General features: G+C 48.2%; 19 non-coding genes across 19 annotated transcripts; 7 read left to right on the forward strand and 12 right to left on the reverse strand.

The window, feature by feature from the left end:
* Positions 1-841: 841 nt before the first annotated feature.
* trnas-gcu (transfer RNA serine (anticodon GCU)) lies at positions 842-923 on the reverse strand. The gene has a single exon. It is a non-coding gene; the product is annotated as a tRNA-Ser (tRNA).
* A 580-nt stretch (positions 924-1,503) lies between these two features.
* trnal-aag (transfer RNA leucine (anticodon AAG)) lies at positions 1,504-1,585 on the forward strand. The gene has a single exon. It is a non-coding gene; the product is annotated as a tRNA-Leu (tRNA).
* A 1,039-nt stretch (positions 1,586-2,624) lies between these two features.
* trnas-gcu (transfer RNA serine (anticodon GCU)) lies at positions 2,625-2,706 on the reverse strand. Its single transcript has one exon. It is a non-coding gene; the product is annotated as a tRNA-Ser (tRNA).
* Positions 2,707-3,286: 580 nt separating this feature from the next.
* Positions 3,287-3,368, forward strand: trnal-aag (transfer RNA leucine (anticodon AAG)). Its single transcript has one exon. It is a non-coding gene; the product is annotated as a tRNA-Leu (tRNA).
* A 1,039-nt stretch (positions 3,369-4,407) lies between these two features.
* trnas-gcu (transfer RNA serine (anticodon GCU)) lies at positions 4,408-4,489 on the reverse strand. Its single transcript has one exon. It is a non-coding gene; the product is annotated as a tRNA-Ser (tRNA).
* A 1,354-nt stretch (positions 4,490-5,843) lies between these two features.
* Positions 5,844-5,925, reverse strand: trnas-gcu (transfer RNA serine (anticodon GCU)). Its single transcript has one exon. It is a non-coding gene; the product is annotated as a tRNA-Ser (tRNA).
* A 1,354-nt stretch (positions 5,926-7,279) lies between these two features.
* On the reverse strand, positions 7,280-7,361 carry trnas-gcu (transfer RNA serine (anticodon GCU)). Its single transcript has one exon. It is a non-coding gene; the product is annotated as a tRNA-Ser (tRNA).
* A 580-nt stretch (positions 7,362-7,941) lies between these two features.
* On the forward strand, positions 7,942-8,023 carry trnal-aag (transfer RNA leucine (anticodon AAG)). Its single transcript has one exon. It is a non-coding gene; the product is annotated as a tRNA-Leu (tRNA).
* Positions 8,024-9,062: 1,039 nt separating this feature from the next.
* On the reverse strand, positions 9,063-9,144 carry trnas-gcu (transfer RNA serine (anticodon GCU)). Its single transcript has one exon. It is a non-coding gene; the product is annotated as a tRNA-Ser (tRNA).
* Positions 9,145-10,498: 1,354 nt separating this feature from the next.
* On the reverse strand, positions 10,499-10,580 carry trnas-gcu (transfer RNA serine (anticodon GCU)). Its single transcript has one exon. It is a non-coding gene; the product is annotated as a tRNA-Ser (tRNA).
* Positions 10,581-11,147: 567 nt separating this feature from the next.
* Positions 11,148-11,229, forward strand: trnal-aag (transfer RNA leucine (anticodon AAG)). Its single transcript has one exon. It is a non-coding gene; the product is annotated as a tRNA-Leu (tRNA).
* A 1,039-nt stretch (positions 11,230-12,268) lies between these two features.
* On the reverse strand, positions 12,269-12,350 carry trnas-gcu (transfer RNA serine (anticodon GCU)). Its single transcript has one exon. It is a non-coding gene; the product is annotated as a tRNA-Ser (tRNA).
* Positions 12,351-12,930: 580 nt separating this feature from the next.
* trnal-aag (transfer RNA leucine (anticodon AAG)) lies at positions 12,931-13,012 on the forward strand. The gene has a single exon. It is a non-coding gene; the product is annotated as a tRNA-Leu (tRNA).
* Positions 13,013-14,051: 1,039 nt separating this feature from the next.
* trnas-gcu (transfer RNA serine (anticodon GCU)) lies at positions 14,052-14,133 on the reverse strand. The gene has a single exon. It is a non-coding gene; the product is annotated as a tRNA-Ser (tRNA).
* A 1,033-nt stretch (positions 14,134-15,166) lies between these two features.
* Positions 15,167-15,248, reverse strand: trnas-gcu (transfer RNA serine (anticodon GCU)). The gene has a single exon. It is a non-coding gene; the product is annotated as a tRNA-Ser (tRNA).
* Positions 15,249-16,603: 1,355 nt separating this feature from the next.
* On the reverse strand, positions 16,604-16,685 carry trnas-gcu (transfer RNA serine (anticodon GCU)). The gene has a single exon. It is a non-coding gene; the product is annotated as a tRNA-Ser (tRNA).
* Positions 16,686-17,264: 579 nt separating this feature from the next.
* On the forward strand, positions 17,265-17,346 carry trnal-aag (transfer RNA leucine (anticodon AAG)). The gene has a single exon. It is a non-coding gene; the product is annotated as a tRNA-Leu (tRNA).
* Positions 17,347-18,385: 1,039 nt separating this feature from the next.
* Positions 18,386-18,467, reverse strand: trnas-gcu (transfer RNA serine (anticodon GCU)). The gene has a single exon. It is a non-coding gene; the product is annotated as a tRNA-Ser (tRNA).
* A 579-nt stretch (positions 18,468-19,046) lies between these two features.
* On the forward strand, positions 19,047-19,128 carry trnal-aag (transfer RNA leucine (anticodon AAG)). The gene has a single exon. It is a non-coding gene; the product is annotated as a tRNA-Leu (tRNA).
* Positions 19,129-19,441: the final 313 nt, after the last annotated feature.

Below are 19,441 nucleotides of genomic sequence, written 5' to 3' on the forward strand. Positions count from 1 at the left end.
CGCAACCTGGGAGCAGAAACACACAGACGCACACCTGACGTTCATTACTTATGGCCCAAGTACCCGAGGAACGCTTGCTGATGGAGTGCAGGTGGACCCAGGGGCGTTGTGCGGCGCTGATTCCCTCAAACGAAAACAAATGATAATAAGGCACACGTGCAAGCTTAATAATAACAGTTGGGAATAAGAAATGAGACAATGAGGTGAAAGCAAATCAAAACACAAAATAAAAGGCAATATAATGCCAACCAAAATACACAACCATATTGAATAGAGAGAAGCGAATGATGAATGTAATAAAAATGAGAGATTAGAAGAGCTCATTAACACCGTCCGAAACATGAACTTTACATTCCTGATGCTATCTGGGCTGTACGTGCACCTTCCCCAAGGGTGAGAGCTTTGCCTCTTGTTTTATGGAGGTGTAGATCTTAATGTCATTGCTTTCGTTTCATTCCATGTTCTAATTGCACCAAGGTGTGGCTCTTTGGCTGCTGAAGTGCCCACCAGTAACTTGGGCTTTGCGGGGAATTGATTGAGGGTGGTGTGGTCACTTGAAATCTTGATAGTGGGGCCTTTTCTCACATACCTCGCCCCAGGACCAAAAATTCAGCGCTGGCATTTCAGCCACACCAGCCCCCACCCAAGACCCAAAGCAAGCAGACACACCCTGCACCCTCGCAGGCCATCTCCCACCATGCACACCACCACCCCGGCTATTGCACTCGAGGGTAATGACAACATTTTGAGACAGGACGGAACAGGATTGCAACGTAATGGAAAAAGATGAACACTTTATTGAGGCAGCATCATTGCTCTTCTGTAAGAGGCTGCCGTGATCCGACTAGGATGGGATTCGAACCCACGCGTGCACAGCACAATGGATTAGCAGTCCATCGCCTTAACCACTCGGCCACCTCGTCTGCCGAGAGCGCTCCCCGTTGACATGCAAAGTACATTTCAAGAAAAGTAACGTGTGAAATGGAAAGACGAGGTGCAACTAGGAAAGCACCATGACTTTAATGGCTAAAGGAAGTTGGCAACGGTGGGATTCTAACCCACGCCTCCAAAGAGACTGGAGCTTAAATGAAGCGCCTTAGACCACTCGGCCACGTTACCACACACAGCACGATGTCTACGGTCACACCTGCTTCAGTCGTCTCATGTGGTGGACGCTTCTGCGTATCAACATTTTCAACAGCGCTGTTGACCTTTGCTGCTGTTGAAGATGCACCGAGTACATTAAGCATGAAAACATCCCAATCTGTACGGGCTCGAAAGGATTGTATTGTGACCCGCACATACTGCGCAGTGGACTCGTAGTCTGTATGCACGCAGACACAAGACTTCACCAGAATCGACGTCTTTTGACGAAACTAGATTAAATGCATAGGATTTGATCATTGAAATCATCATGTCAATAACTTCATACATACATGCATGCGTGCATGCATGCTTACATACATCCAGACATACAAAGCGGTAAGACAGGGCCTTTCCCCGGGTAGCGTGGCCGAGCGGTCTAAGGCGCTGGATTAAGGCTCCAGTCTCTTCGGAGGCGTGGGTTCAAATCCCACCACTGCCAGCAGCCATGTTTTTGCCCGTCTTCAACGACCTGGTTGACGACTTTGCTAGGTTTCAGCAAGACTCCCAGGCGGCATCCAAATGAACCAAAAACACACAGTGGTCTGTATACAGTTGTGAATGTGGCCCCACAGGATCTTAATGCAGTGTTTCGTAGATGCAGGGTCAAGACCGGGGTCGTGGATGGACAAGCGGCGCACGCAACCTGGGAACAGAAACACACAGACGCACACCTGACGTTCATTACTTATGGCCCAAGTACCCGAGGAACGCTTGCTGATGGAGTGCAGGTGGACCCAGGGGCATTGTGCGTCGCTGATTCCCTCAAACGAAAACAAATGATAATAAGGCACACGGGCAAGCTTAATAATAAAAGTTGGGAATAAGAAATGAGACAATGAGGTGAAAGCAAATCAAAACACAAAATAAAAGGCAATATAATGCCAACCAAAATACACAACCATATTGAATAGAGAGAAGCGAATGATGAATGTAATAAAAATGAGAGATTAGAAGAGCTCATTAACACCGTCCGAAACATGAACTTTACATTCCTGATGCTATCTGGGCTGTACGTGCACCTTCCCCAAGGGTGAGAGCTTTGCCTCTTGTTTTATGGAGGTGTAGATCTTAATGTCATTGCTTTCGTTTCATTCCATCTTCTAATTGCACCAAGGTGTGGCTCTTTGGCTGCTGAAGTGCCCACCAGTAACTTGGGCTTTGCGGGGAATTGATTGAGGGTGGTGTGGTCACTTGAAATCTTGATAGTGGGGCCTTTTCTCATATACCTCGCCCCAGGACCAAAAATTCAGCGCTGGCATTTCAGCCACACCAGCCCCCACCCAAGACCCAAAGCAAGCAGACACGCCCTGCACCCTCACAGGCCATCTCCCACCATGCACACCGCCACCCCGGCTATTGCACTCGAGGGTAATGACAACATTTTGAGACAGGACGGAAAAGGATTGCAACATAATGGAAAGAGATGAACACTTTATTGAGGCAGCATCATTGCTCTTCTGTAAGAGGCTGCCGTGATCCGACGAGGATGGGATTCGAACCCACGCGTGCACAGCACAACGGATTAGCAGTCCATCGCCTTAACCACTCGGCCACCTCGTCTGCAGAGAGCCCTCCCCGTTGACATGCAAAGTACATTTCAAGAAAAGTAACGTGTGAAATGGAACGACGAGGTGCAACTAGGAAAGCACCATGACTTTAATGGCTAAAGGAAGTTGGCAACGGTGGGATTCTAACCCACGCCTCCAAAGAGACTGGAGCTTAAACGAAGCGCCTTAGACCACTCGGCCACGTTACCACACACAGCACGATGTCTACGGTCACACCTGCTTCAGTCGTCTCACGTGGTGGACGCTTCTGCGTATCAACATTTTCAACAGCGCTGTTGACCTTTGCTGCTGTTGAAGATGCACCGAGTACATTAAGCATGAAAACATCCCAATCTGTACGGGCTCGAAAGGATTGTATTGTGACCCGCACATACTGCGCAGTGGACTCGTAGTCTGTTTGCACGCAGACACAAGACTTCACCTGAATCGACGTCTTTTGACGAAACTAGATTAAATGCATAGGATTTGATCATTGAAATCATCATGACAATAACTTCATACATACACGCATGCGTGCATGCATGCTTACATACATCCAGACATACAAAGCGGTAAGACAGGGCCTTTACCCGGGTAGCGTGGCCGAGCGGTCTAAGGCGCTGGATTAAGGCTCCAGTCTCTTCGGAGGCGTGGGTTCAAATCCCACCGCTGCCAGCAGCCATGTTTTTGCCCGTCTTCAACGACCTGGTTGACGACTTTGCTAGGTTTCAGCAAGACTCCCAGGCGGCATCCAAATGAACCAAAAACACACAGTGGTCTGTATACAGTTGTGAATGTGGCCCCACAGGATCTTAATGCAGTGTTTCGTAGATGCAGGGTCAAGACCGGGGTCGTGGATGGACAAGCGGCGCACACAACCTGGGAACAGAAACACACAGACGCACACCTGACGTTCATTACTTATGGCCCAAGTACCCGAGGAACGCTTGCTGATGGAGTGCAGGTGGACCCAGGGGCGTTGTGCGGCGCTGATTCCCTCAAACGAAAACAAATGATAATAAGGCACACGTGCAAGCTTAATAATAACAGTTGGGAATAAGAAATGAGACAATGAGGTGAAAGCAAATCAAAACACAAAATAAAAGGCAATATAATGCCAACCAATATACACAACCATATTGAATAGAGAGAAGCGAATGATGAATGTAATAAAAATGAGAGATTAGAAGAGCTCATTAACACTGTCCGAAACATGAACTTTACATTCCTGATGCTATTTGGGCTGTACGTGCACCTTCCCCAAGGGTGAGAGCTTTGCCTCTTGTTTTATGGAGGTGTAGATCTTAATGTCATTGCTTTCGTTTCATTCCATCTTCTAATTGCACCAAGGTGTGGCTCTTTGGCTGCTGAAGTGCCCACCAGTAACTTGGGCTTTGCGGGGAATTGATTGAGGGTGGTGTGGTCACTTGAAATCTTGATAGTGGGGCCTTTTCTCATATACCTCGCCCCAGGACCAAAAATTCAGCGCTGGCATTTCAGCCACACCAGCCCCCACCCAAGACCCAAAGCAAGCAGACACGCCCTGCACCCTCGCAGGCCATCTCCCACCATGCACACCGCCACCCCGGCTATTGCACTCGAGGGTAATGACAACATTTTGAGACAGGACGGAAAAGGATTGCAACGTAATGGAAAGAGATGAACACTTTATTGAGGCAGCATCATTGCTCTTCTGTAAGAGGCTGCCGTGATCCGACGAGGATGGGATTCAAACCCTCGCGTGCACAGCACAATGGATTAGCAGTCCATCGCCTTAACCACTCGGCCACCTCGTCTGCCGAAAGCGCTCCCCGTTGACATGCAAAGTACATTTCAAGAAAAGTAACGTGTGAAATGGAACGACGAGGTGCAACTAGGAAAGCACCATGACTTTAATGGCTAAAGGAAGTTGGCAACGGTGGGATTCTAACCCACGCCTCCAAAGAGACTGGAGCTTAAACGAAGCGCCTTAGACCACTCGGCCATGTTACCACACACAGCATGATGTCTACGGTCACACCTGCTTCAGTCGTCTCATGTGGTGGACGCTTCTGCGTATCAACATTTTCAACAGCGCTGTTGACCTTTGCTGCTGTTGAAGATGCACCGAGTACATTAAGCATGAAAACATCCCAATCTGTACGGGCTCGAAAGGATTGTATTGTGACCCGCACATACTGCGCAGTGGACTCGTAGTCTGTTTGCACGCAGACACAAGACTTCACCTGAATCGACGTCTTTTGACGAAACTAGATTAAATGCATAGGATTTGATCATTGAAATCATCATGACAATAACTTCATACATACATGCATGCGTGCATGCATGCTTACATACATCCAGACATACAAAGCGGTAAGACAGGGCCCTTCCCCGGGTAGCGTGTGTAGCGGAGTGCAGGTGGACCCAGGGGCGTTGTGCGGCGCTGATTCCCTCAAACGAAAACAAATGATAATAAGGCACACGTGCAAGCTTAATAATAACAGTTGGGAATAAGAAATGAGACAATGAGGTGAAAGCAAATCAAAACACAAAATAAAAGGCAATATAATGCCAACCAAAATACACAACCATATTGAATAGAGAGAAGCGAATGATGAATGTAATAAAAATGAGAGATTAGAAGAGCTCATTAACACCGTCCGAAACATGAACTTTACATTCCTGATGCTATCTGGGGTGTACGTGCACCTTCCCCAAGGGTGAGAGCTTTGCCTCTTGTTTTATGGAGGTGTAGATCTTAATGTCATTGCTTTCGTTTCATTCCATCTTCTAATTGCACCAAGGTGTGGCTCTTTGGCTGCTGAAGTGCCCACCAGTAACTTGGGCTTTGCGGGGAATTGATTGAGGGTGGTGTGGTCACTTGAAATCTTGATAGTGGGGCCTTTTCTCATATACCTCGCCCCAGGACCAAAAATTCAGCGCTGGCATTTCAGCCACACCAGCCCCCACCCAAGACCCAAAGCAAGCAGACACGCCCTGCACCCTCGCAGGCCATCTCCCACCATGCACACCGCCACCCCGGCTATTGCACTCGAGGGTAATGACAACATTTTGAGACAGGACGGAAAAGGATTGCAACGTAATGGAAAGAGATGAACACTTTATTGAAGCAGCATCATTGCTCTTCTGTAAGAGGCTGCCGTGATCCGACGAGGATGGGATTCAAACCCTCGCGTGCACAGCACAATGGATTAGCAGTCCATCGCCTTAACCACTCGGCCACCTCGTCTGCCGAAAGCGCTCCCCGTTGACATGCAAAGTACATTTCAAGAAAAGTAACGTGTGAAATGGAACGACGAGGTGCAACTAGGAAAGCACCATGACTTTAATGGCTAAAGGAAGTTGGCAACGGTGGGATTCTAACCCACGCCTCCAAAGAGACTGGAGCTTAAACGAAGCGCCTTAGACCACTCGGCCATGTTACCACACACAGCATGATGTCTACGGTCACACCTGCTTCAGTCGTCTCATGTGGTGGACGCTTCTGCGTATCAACATTTTCAACAGCGCTGTTGACCTTTGCTGCTGTTGAAGATGCACCGAGTACATTAAGCATGAAAACATCCCAATCTGTACGGGCTCGAAAGGATTGTATTGTGACCCGCACATACTGCGCAGTGGACTCGTAGTCTGTTTGCACGCAGACACAAGACTTCACCTGAATCGACGTCTTTTGACGAAACTAGATTAAATGCATAGGATTTGATCATTGAAATCATCATGACAATAACTTCATACATACATGCATGCGTGCATGCATGCTTACATACATCCAGACATACAAAGCGGTAAGACAGGGCCCTTCCCCGGGTAGCGTGTGTAGCGGAGTGCAGGTGGACCCAGGGGCGTTGTGCGGCGCTGATTCCCTCAAACGAAAACAAATGATAATAAGGCACACGTGCAAGCTTAATAATAACAGTTGGGAATAAGAAATGAGACAATGAGGTGAAAGCAAATCAAAACACAAAATAAAAGGCAATATAATGCCAACCAAAATACACAACCATATTGAATAGAGAGAAGCGAATGATGAATGTAATAAAAATGAGAGATTAGAAGAGCTCATTAACACCGTCCGAAACATGAACTTTACATTCCTGATGCTATCTGGGGTGTACGTGCACCTTCCCCAAGGGTGAGAGCTTTGCCTCTTGTTTTATGGAGGTGTAGATCTTAATGTCATTGCTTTCGTTTCATTCCATCTTCTAATTGCACCAAGGTGTGGCTCTTTGGCTGCTGAAGTGCCCACCAGTAACTTGGGCTTTGCGGGGAATTGATTGAGGGTGGTGTGGTCACTTGAAATCTTGATAGTGGGGCCTTTTCTCACATACCTCGCCCCAGGACCAAAAATTCAGCGCTGGCATTTCAGCCACACCAGCCCCCACCCAAGACCCAAAGCAAGCAGACACGCCCTGCACCCTCGCAGGCCATCTCCCACCATGCACACCGCCACCCCGGCTATTGCACTCGAGGGTAATGACAACATTTTGAGACAGGACGGAACAGGATTGCAACGTAATGGAAAGAGATGAACACTTTATTGAGGCAGCATCATTGCTCTTCTGTAAGAGGCTGCCGTGATCCGACAAGGATGTGATTCGAACCCACGCGTGCACAGCACAATGGATTAGCAGTCCATCGCCTTAACCACTCGGCCACTTCGTCTGCCGAGAGCGCTCCCCGTTGACATGCAAAGTACATTTCAAGAAAAGTAACGTGTGAAATGGAACGACGAGGTGCAACTAGGAAAGCACCATGACTTTAATGGCTAAAGGAAGTTGGCAACGGTGGGATTCTAACCCACGCCTCCAAAGAGACTGGAGCTTAAACGAAGCGCCTTAGACCACTCGGCCTCGTTACCAGACACAGCACGATGTCTACGGTCACACCTGTTTCAGTCGTCTCACGTGGTGGACGCTTCTGCGTATCAACATTTTCAACAGCGCTGTTGACCTTTGCTGCTGTTGAAGATGCACCGAGTACATTAAGCATGAAAACATCCCAATCTGTACGGGCTCGAAAGGATTGTATTGTGACCCGCACATACTGCGCAGTGGACTCGTAGTCTGTTTGCACGCAGACACAAGACTTCACCTGAATCGACGTCTTTTGACGAAACTAGATTAAATGCATAGGATTTGATCATTGAAATCATCATGACAATAACTTCATACATACACGCATGCGTGCATGCATGCTTACATACATCCAGACATACAAAGCGGTAAGACAGGGCCTTTACCCGGGTAGCGTGGCCGAGCGGTCTAAGGCGCTGGATTAAGGCTCCAGTCTCTTCGGAGGCGTGGGTTCAAATCCCACCGCTGCCAGCAGCCATGTTTTTGCCCGTCTTCAACGACCTGGTTGACGACTTTGCTAGGTTTCAGCAAGACTCCCAGGCGGCATCCAAATGAACCAAAAACACACAGTGGTCTGTATACAGTTGTGAATGTGGCCCCACAGGATCTTAATGCAGTGTTTCGTAGATGCAGGGTCAAGACCGGGGTCGTGGATGGACAAGCGGCGCACGCAACCTGGGAACAGAAACACACAGACGCACACCTGACGTTCATTACTTATGGCCCAAGTACCCGAGGAACGCTTGCTGATGGAGTGCAGGTGGACCCAGGGGCGTTGTGCGGCGCTGATTCCCTCAAACGAAAACAAATGATAATAAGGCACACGTGCAAGCTTAATAATAACAGTTGGGAATAAGAAATGAGACAATGAGGTGAAAGCAAATCAAAACACAAAATAAAAGGCAATATAATGCCAACCAATATACACAACCATATTGAATAGAGAGAAGCGAATGATGAATGTAATAAAAATGAGAGATTAGAAGAGCTCATTAACACTGTCCGAAACATGAACTTTACATTCCTGATGCTATTTGGGCTGTACGTGCACCTTCCCCAAGGGTGAGAGCTTTGCCTCTTGTTTTATGGAGGTGTAGATCTTAATGTCATTGCTTTCGTTTCATTCCATCTTCTAATTGCACCAAGGTGTGGCTCTTTGGCTGCTGAAGTGCCCACCAGTAACTTGGGCTTTGCGGGGAATTGATTGAGGGTGGTGTGGTCACTTGAAATCTTGATAGTGGGGCCTTTTCTCATATACCTCGCCCCAGGACCAAAAATTCAGCGCTGGCATTTCAGCCACACCAGCCCCCACCCAAGACCCAAAGCAAGCAGACACGCCCTGCACCCTCGCAGGCCATCTCCCACCATGCACACCGCCACCCCGGCTATTGCACTCGAGGGTAATGACAACATTTTGAGACAGGACGGAAAAGGATTGCAACGTAATGGAAAGAGATGAACACTTTATTGAGGCAGCATCATTGCTCTTCTGTAAGAGGCTGCCGTGATCCGACGAGGATGGGATTCAAACCCTCGCGTGCACAGCACAATGGATTAGCAGTCCATCGCCTTAACCACTCGGCCACCTCGTCTGCCGAAAGCGCTCCCCGTTGACATGCAAAGTACATTTCAAGAAAAGTAACGTGTGAAATGGAACGACGAGGTGCAACTAGGAAAGCACCATGACTTTAATGGCTAAAGGAAGTTGGCAACGGTGGGATTCTAACCCACGCCTCCAAAGAGACTGGAGCTTAAACGAAGCGCCTTAGACCACTCGGCCATGTTACCACACACAGCATGATGTCTACGGTCACACCTGCTTCAGTCGTCTCATGTGGTGGACGCTTCTGCGTATCAACATTTTCAACAGCGCTGTTGACCTTTGCTGCTGTTGAAGATGCACCGAGTACATTAAGCATGAAAACATCCCAATCTGTACGGGCTCGAAAGGATTGTATTGTGACCCGCACATACTGCGCAGTGGACTCGTAGTCTGTTTGCACGCAGACACAAGACTTCACCTGAATCGACGTCTTTTGACGAAACTAGATTAAATGCATAGGATTTGATCATTGAAATCATCATGACAATAACTTCATACATACATGCATGCGTGCATGCATGCTTACATACATCCAGACATACAAAGCGGTAAGACAGGGCCCTTCCCCGGGTAGCGTGTGTAGCGGAGTGCAGGTGGACCCAGGGGCGTTGTGCGGCGCTGATTCCCTCAAACGAAAACAAATGATAATAAGGCACACGTGCAAGCTTAATAATAACAGTTGGGAATAAGAAATGAGACAATGAGGTGAAAGCAAATCAAAACACAAAATAAAAGGCAATATAATGCCAACCAAAATACACAACCATATTGAATAGAGAGAAGCGAATGATGAATGTAATAAAAATGAGAGATTAGAAGAGCTCATTAACACCGTCCGAAACATGAACTTTACATTCCTGATGCTATCTGGGGTGTACGTGCACCTTCCCCAAGGGTGAGAGCTTTGCCTCTTGTTTTATGGAGGTGTAGATCTTAATGTCATTGCTTTCGTTTCATTCCATCTTCTAATTGCACCAAGGTGTGGCTCTTTGGCTGCTGAAGTGCCCACCAGTAACTTGGGCTTTGCGGGGAATTGATTGAGGGTGGTGTGGTCACTTGAAATCTTGATAGTGGGGCCTTTTCTCACATACCTCGCCCCAGGACCAAAAATTCAGCGCTGGCATTTCAGCCACACCAGCCCCCACCCAAGACCCAAAGCAAGCAGACACGCCCTGCACCCTCGCAGGCCATCTCCCACCATGCACACCGCCACCCCGGCTATTGCACTCGAGGGTAATGACAACATTTTGAGACAGGACGGAACAGGATTGCAACGTAATGGAAAGAGATGAACACTTTATTGAGGCAGCATCATTGCTCTTCTGTAAGAGGCTGCCGTGATCCGACAAGGATGTGATTCGAACCCACGCGTGCACAGCACAATGGATTAGCAGTCCATCGCCTTAACCACTCGGCCACTTCGTCTGCCGAGAGCGCTCCCCGTTGACATGCAAAGTACATTTCAAGAAAAGTAACGTGTGAAATGGAACGACGAGGTGCAACTAGGAAAGCACCATGACTTTAATGGCTAAAGGAAGTTGGCAACGGTGGGATTCTAACCCACGCCTCCAAAGAGACTGGAGCTTAAACGAAGCGCCTTAGACCACTCGGCCTCGTTACCAGACACAGCACGATGTCTACGGTCACACCTGTTTCAGTCGTCTCACGTGGTGGACGCTTCTGCGTATCAACATTTTCAACAGCGCTGTTGACCTTTGCTGCTGTTGAAGATGCACCGAGTACATTAAGCATGAAAACATCCCAATCTGTACGGCTCGAAAGGATTGTATTGTGACCCGCACATACTGCGCAGTGGACTCGTAGTCTGTTTGCACGCAGACACAAGACTTCACCTGAATCGACGTCTTTTGACGAAACTAGATTAAATGCATAGGATTTGATCATTGAAATCATCATGACAATAACTTCATACATGCATGCATGCTTACATACATCCAGACATACAAAGCGGTAAGACAGGGCAGTTCCCCGGGTAGCGTGGCTGAGCGGTCTAAGGTGCTGGATTAAGGCTCCAGTCTCTTCAGAGGCGTGGGTTCAAATCACACCGCTGCCAGCAGCCATGTTTTTGCCCGACTTCAACGACCTGGTTGACGACTTTGCTAGGTTTCAGCAAGACTCCCAGGCGGCATCCAAATGAACCAAAAACACACAGTGGTCTGTATACAGTTGTGAATGTGGCCCCACAGGATCTTAATGCAGTGTTTCGTAGATGCAGGGTCAAGACCGGGGTCGTGGATGGAAAAGCGGCGCACGCAACCTGGGAGCAGAAACACACAGACGCACACCTGACGTTCATTACTTATGGCCCAAGTACCCGAGGAACGCTTGCTGATGGAGTGCAGGTGGACCCAGGGGCGTTGTGCGGCGCTGATTCCCTCAAACGAAAACAAATGATAATAAGGCACACGTGCAAGCTTAATAATAAAAGTTGGGAATAAGAAATGAGACAATGAGGTGAAAGCAAATCAAAACACAAAATAAAAGGCAATATAATGCCAACCAAAATACACAACCATATTGAATAGAGAGAAGCGAATGATGAATGTAATAAAAATGAGAGATTAGAAGAGCTCATTAACACCGTCCGAAACATGAACTTTACATTCCTGATGCTATCTGGGCTGTACGTGCACCTTCCCCAAGGGTGAGAGCTTTGCCTCTTGTTTTATGGAGGTGTAGATCTTAATGTCATTGCTTTCGTTTCATTCCATCTTCTAATTGCACCAAGGTGTGGCTCTTTGGCTGCTGAAGTGCCCACCAGTAACTTGGGCTTTGCGGAGAATTGATTGAGGGTGGTGTGGTCACTTGAAATCTTGATAGTGGGGCCTTTTCTCATATACCTCGACCCAGGACCAAAAATTCAGCGCTGGCATTTCAGCCACACCAGCCCCCACCCAAGACCCAAAGCAAGCAGACACGACCTGCACCCTCGCAGGCCATCTCCCACCATGCACACCGCCACCCCGGCTATTGCACTCGAGGGTAATGACAACATTTTGAGACAGGACGGAAAAGGATTGCAACGTAATGGAAAGAGATGAACACTTTATTGAGGCAGCATCATTGCTCTTCTGTAAAAGGCTGCCGTGATCCGACGAGGATGGGATTCGAACCCACGCGTGCACAGCACAATGGATTAGCAGTCCATCGCCTTAACCACTCGGCCACCTCGTCTGCAGAGAGCGCTCCCCGTTGACATGCAAAGTACATTTCAAGAAAAGTAACGTGTGAAATGGAACGACGAGGTGCAACTAGGAAAGCACCATGACTTTAATGGCTAAAGGAAGTTGGCAACGGTGGGATTCTAACACACGCCTCCAAAGAGACTGGAGCTTAAACGAAGCGCCTTAGACCACTCGGCCATGTTACCACACACAGCACGATGTCTACGGTCACACCTGCTTCAGTCGTCTCATGTGGTGGACGCTTCTGCGTATCAACATTTTCAACAGCGCTGTTGACCTTTGCTGCTGTTGAAGATGCACCGAGTACATTAAGCATGAAAACATCCCAATCTGTACGGGCTCGAAAGGATTGTATTGTGACCCGCACATACTGCGCAGTGGACTCGTAGTCTGTTTGCACGCAGACACAAGACTTCACCTGAATCGACGTCTTTTGACGAAACTAGATTAAATGCATAGGATTTGATCATTGAAATCATCATGACAATAACTTCATACATACATGCATGCGTGCATGCATGCTTACATACATCCAGACATACAAAGCGGTAAGACAGGGCCTTTCCCTGGGTAGCGTGGCCGAGCGGTCTAAGGTGCTGGATTAAGGCTCCAGACTCTTCGGAGGCGTGGGTTCAAATCCCACCGCTGCCAGCAGCCATGTTTTTGCCCGTCTTCAACGACCTGGTTGACGACTTTGCTAGGTTTCAGCAAGACTCCCAGGCGGCATCCAAATGAACCAAAAACACACAGTGGTCTGTATACAGTTGTGAATGTGGCCCCACAGGATCTTAATGCAGTGTTTCGTAGATGCAGGGTCAAGACCGGGGTCGTGGATGGACAAGCGGCGCACGCAACCTGGGAGCAGAAACACACAGACGCACACCTGACGTTCATTACTTATGGCCCAAGTACCCGAGGAACGCTTGCTGATGGAGTGCAGGTGGACCCAGGGGCGTTGTGCGTCGCTGATTCCCTCAAACGAAAACAAATGATAATAAGGCACACGGGCAAGCTTAATAATAAAAGTTGGGAATAAGAAATGAGACAATGAGGTGAAAGCAAATCAAAACACAAAATAAAAGGCAATATAATGCCAACCAAAATACACAACCATATTGAATAGAGAGAAGCGAATGATGAATGTAATAAAAATGAGAGATTAGAAGAGCTCATTAACACCGTCCGAAACATGAACTTTACATTCCTGATGCTATCTGGGCTGTACGTGCACCTTCCCCAAGGGTGAGAGCTTTGCCTCTTGTTTTATGGAGGTGTAGATCTTAATGTCATTGCTTTCGTTTCATTCCATGTTCTAATTGCACCAAGGTGTGGCTCTTTGGCTGCTGAAGTGCCCACCAGTAACTTGGGCTTTGCGGGGAATTGATTGAGGGTGGTGTGGTCACTTGAAATCTTGATAGTGGGGCCTTTTCTCATATACCTCGCCCCAGGACCAAAAATTCAGCGCTGGCATTTCAGCCACACCAGCCCCCACCCAAGACCCAAAGCAAGCAGACACGCCCTGCACCCTCGCAGGCCATCTCCCACCATGCACACCGCCACCCCGGCTATTGCACTCGAGGGTAATGACAACATTTTGAGACAGGACGGAACAGGATTGCAACGTAATGGAAAGAGATGAACACTTTATTGAGGCAGCATCATTGCTCTTCTGTAAAAGGCTGCCGTGATCCGACGAGGATGGGATTCGAACCCACGCGTGCACAGCACAATGGATTAGCAGTCCATCGCCTTAACCACTCGGCCACCTCGTCTGCAGAGAGTGCTCACCGTTGACATGCAAAGTACATTTCAAGAAAAGTAACGTGTGAAATGGAACGACGAGGTGCAACTAGGAAAGCACCATGACTTTAATGGCTAAAGGAAGTTGGCAACGGTGGGATTCTAACCCACGCCTCCAAAGAGACTGGAGCTTAAACGAAGCGCCTTAGACCACTCGGCCATGTTACCACACACAGCACGATGTCTACGGTCACACCTGCTTCAGTCGTCTCATGTGGTGGACGCTTCTGCGTATCAACATTTTCAACAGCGAGGGTGGACCCAGGGGCTTTGTGCGTCGCTGATTCCCTCAAACGAAAACAAATGATAATAAGGCACACGGGCAAGCTTAATAATAAAAGTTGGGAATAAGAAATGAGACAATGAGGTGAAAGCAAATCAAAACACAAAATAAAAGGCAATATAATGCCAACCAAAATACACAACCATATTGAATAGAGAGAAGCGAATGATGAATGTAATAAAAATGAGAGATTAGAAGAGCTCATTAACACCGTCCGAAACATGAACTTTACATTCCTGATGCTATCTTGGCTGTACGTGCACCTTCCCCAAGGGTGAGAGCTTTGCCTCTTGTTTTATGGAGGTGTAGATCTTAATGTCATTGCTTTCGTTTCATTCCATGTTCTAATTGCACCAAGGTGTGGCTCTTTGGCTGCTGAAGTGCCCACCAGTAACTTGGGCTTTGCGGGGAATTGATTGAGGGTGGTGTGGTCACTTGAAATCTTGATAGTGGGGCCTTTTCTCATATACCTCGCCCCAGGACCAAAAATTCAGCGCTGGCATTTCAGCCACACCAGCCCCCACCCAAGACCCAAAGCAAGCAGACACGCCCTGCACCCTCGCAGGCCATCTCCCACCATGCACACCGCCACCCCGGCTATTGCACTCGAGGGTAATGACAACATTTTGAGACAGGACGGAACAGGATTGCAACGTAATGGAAAGAGATGAACACTTTATTGAGGCAGCATTATTGCTCTTCTGTAAGAGGCTGCCGTGATCCGACAAGGATGGGATTCGAACCCATGCGTGCACAGCACAATGGATTAGCAGTCCATCGCCTTAACCACTCGGCCACCTCGTCTGCCGAGAGCGCTCCCCGTTGACATGCAAAGTACATTTCAAGAAAAGTAACGTGTGAAATGGAACGACGAGGTGCAACTAGGAAAGCACCATGACTTTAATGGCTAAAGGAAGTTGGCAACGGTGGGATTCTAACCCACGCCTCCAAAGAGACTGGAGCTTAAATGAAGCGCCTTAGACCACTCGGCCACGTTACCACACACAGCACGATGTCTACGGTCACACCTGCTTCAGTCGTCTCATGTGGTGGACGCTTCTGCGTATCAACATTTTCAACAGCGCTGTTGACCTTTGCTGCTGTTGAAGATGCACCGAGTACATTAAGCATGAAAACATCCCAATCTGTACGGGCTCGAAAGGATTGTATTGTGACCCGCACATACTGCGCAGTGGACTCCTAGTCTGTTTGCACGCAGACACAAGACTTCACCTGAATCGACGTCTTTTGACGAAACTAGATTAAATGCATAGGATTTGATCATTGAAATCATCATGACAATAACTTCATACATACATGCATGCGTGCATGCATGCTTACATACATCCAGACATACAAAGCGGTAAGACAGGGCCCTTCCCCGAGGAACGCTTGCTGATGGAGTGCAGGTGGACCCAGGGGCGTTGTGCGGCGCTGATTCCCTCAAACGAAAACAAATGATAATAAGGCACACGGGCAAGCTTAATAATAAAAGTTGGGAATAAGAAATGAGACAATGAGGTGAAAGCAAATCAAAACACAAAATAAAAGGCAATATAATGCCAACCAAAATACACAACCATATTGAATAGAGAGAAGCGAATGATGAATGTAATAAAAATGAGAGATTAGAAGAGCTCATTAACACCGTCCGAAACATGAACTTTACATTCCTGATGCTATCTGGGCTGTACGTGCACCTTCCCCAAGGGTGAGAGCTTTGCCTCTTGTTTTATGGAGGTGTAGATCTTAATGTCATTGCTTTCGTTTCATTCCATCTTCTAATTGCACCAAGGTGTGGCTCTTTGGCTGCTGAAGTGCCCACCAGTAACTTGGGCTTTGCGGGGAATTGATTGAGGGTGGTGTGGTCACTTGAAATCTTGATAGTGGGGCCATTTCTCATATACCTCGCCCCAGGACCAAAAATTCAGCGCTGGCATTTCAGCCACACCAGCCCCCACCCAAGACCCAAAGCAAGCAGACACGCCCTGCACCCTCGCAGGCCATCTCCCACCATGCACACCGCCACCCCGGCTATTGCACTCGAGGGTAATGACAACATTTTGAGACAGGACGGAACAGGATTGCAACGTAATGGAAAGAGATGAACACTTTATTGAGGCAGCATCATTGCTCTTCTGTAAGAGGCTGCCGTGATCCGACAAGGATGTGATTCGAACCCACGCGTGCACAGCACAATGGATTAGCAGTCCATCGCCTTAACCACTCAGCCACCTCGTCTGCCGAGAGCGCTCCCTGTTGACATGCAAAGTACATTTCAAGAAAAGTAACGTGTGAAATGGAACGACGAGGTGCAACTAGGAAAGCACCATGACTTTAATGGCTAAAGGAAGTTGGCAACGGTGGGATTCTAACCCACGCCTCCAAAGAGACTGGAGCTTAAACGAAGCGCCTTAGACCACTCGGCCTCGTTACCAGACACAGCACGATGTCTACGGTCACACCTGTTTCAGTCGTCTCACGTGGTGGACGCTTCTGCGTATCAACATTTTCAACAGCGCTGTTGACCTTTGCTGCTGTTGAAGATGCACCGAGTACATTAAGCATGAAAACATCCCAATCTGTACGGCTCGAAAGGATTGTATTGTGACCCGCACATACTGCGCAGTGGACTCGTAGTCTGTTTGCACGCAGACACAAGACTTCACCTGAATCGACGTCTTTTGACGAAACTAGATTAAATGCATAGGATTTGATCATTGAAATCATCATGACAATAACTTCATACATACATGCATGCGTGCATGCATGCTTACATACATCCAGACATACAAAGCGGTAAGACAGGTCCTTTCCCCGGGTAGCGTGGCTGAGCGGTCTAAGGTGCTGGATTAAGGCTCCAGTCTCTTCAGAGGCGTGGGTTCAAATCCCACCGCTGCCAGCAGCCATGTTTTTGCCCGACTTCAACGACCTGGTTGACGACTTTGCTAGGTTTCAGCAAGACTCCCAGGCGGCATCCAAATGAACCAAAAACACACAGTGGTCTGTATACAGTTGTGAATGTGGCCCCACAGGATCTTAATGCAGTGTTTCGTAGATGCAGGGTCAAGACCGGGGTCGTGGATGGAAAAGCGGCGCACGCAACCTGGGAGCAGAAACACACAGACGCACACCTGACGTTCATTACTTATGGCCCAAGTACCCGAGGAACGCTTGCTGATGGAGTGCAGGTGGACCCAGGGGCGTTGTGCGGCGCTGATTCCCTCAAACGAAAACAAATGATAATAAGGCACACGTGCAAGCTTAATAATAAAAGTTGGGAATAAGAAATGAGACAATGAGGTGAAAGCAAATCAAAACACAAAATAAAAGGCAATATAATGCCAACCAAAATACACAACCATATTGAATAGAGAGAAGCGAATGATGAATGTAATAAAAATGAGAGATTAGAAGAGCTCATTAACACTGTCCGAAACATGAACTTTACATTCCTGATGCTATCTGGGCTGTACGTGCACCTTCCCCAAGGGTGAGAGCTTTGCCTCTTGTTTTATGGAGGTGTAGATCTTAATGTCATTGCTTTCGTTTCATTCCATGTTCTAATTGCACCAAGGTGTGGCTCTTTGGCTGCTGAAGTGCCCACCAGTAACTTGGGCTTTGCGGGGAATTGATTGAGGGTGGTGTGGTCACTTGAAATCTTGATAGTGGGGCCATTTCTCATATACCTCGCCCCAGGACCAAAAATTCAGCACTGGCATTTCAGCCACACCAGCCCCCACCCAAGACCCAAAGCAAGCAGACACGCCCTGCACCCTCGCAGGCCATCTCCCACCATGCACACCGCCACCCCGGCTATTGCACTCGAGGGTAATGACAACATTTTGAGACAGGACGGAACAGGATTGCAACGTAATGGAAAGAGATGAACACTTTATTGAGGCAGCATCATTGCTCTTCTGTAAGAGGCTGCCGTGATCCGACAAGGATGTGATTCGAACCCACGCGTGCACAGCACAATGGATTAGCAGTCCATCGCCTTAACCACTCAGCCACCTCGTCTGCCGAGAGCGCTCCCCGTTGACATGCAAAGTACATTTCAAGAAAAGTAACGTGTGAAATGGAACGACGAGGTGCAACTAGGAAAGCACCATGACTTTAATGGCTAAAGGAAGTTGGCAACGGTGGGATTCTAACCCACGCCTCCAAAGAGACTGGAGCTTAAACGAAGCGCCTTAGACCACTCGGCCTCGTTACCAGACACAGCACGATGTCTACGGTCACACCTGTTTCAGTCGTCTCACGTGGTGGACGCTTCTGCGTATCAACATTTTCAACAGCGCTGTTGACCTTTGCTGCTGTTGAAGATGCACCGAGTACATTAAGCATGAAAACATCCCAATCTGTACGGCTCGAAAGGATTGTATTGTGACCCGCACATACTGCGCAGTGGACTCGTAGTCTGTTTGCACGCAGACACAAGACTTCACCTGAATCGACGTCTTTTGACGAAACTAGATTAAATGCATAGGATTTGATCATTGAAATCATCATGACAATAACTTCATACATACATGCATGCGTGCATGCATGCTTACATACATCCAGACATACAAAGCGGTAAGACAGGTCCTTTCCCCGGGTAGCGTGGCTGAGCGGTCTAAGGTGCTGGATTAAGGCTCCAGTCTCTTCAGAGGCGTGGGTTCAAATCCCACCGCTGCCAGCAGCCATGTTTTTGCCCGACTTCAACGACCTGGTTGACGACTTTGCTAGGTTTCAGCAAGACTCCCAGGCGGCATCCAAATGAACCAAAAACACACAGTGGTCTGTATACAGTTGTGAATGTGGCCCCACAGGATCTTAATGCAGTGTTTCGTAGATGCAGGGTCAAGACCGGGGTCGTGGATGGAAAAGCGGCGCACGCAACCTGGGAGCAGAAACACACAGACGCACACCTGACGTTCATTACTTATGGCCCAAGTACCCGAGGAACGCTTGCTGATGGAGTGCAGGTGGACCCAGGGGCGTTGTGCGGC

Source organism: Amia ocellicauda, chromosome 14 (assembly GCF_036373705.1).
Source record: "Amia ocellicauda isolate fAmiCal2 chromosome 14, fAmiCal2.hap1, whole genome shotgun sequence".
Lineage (NCBI taxonomy): Eukaryota > Metazoa > Chordata > Actinopteri > Amiiformes > Amiidae > Amia > Amia ocellicauda.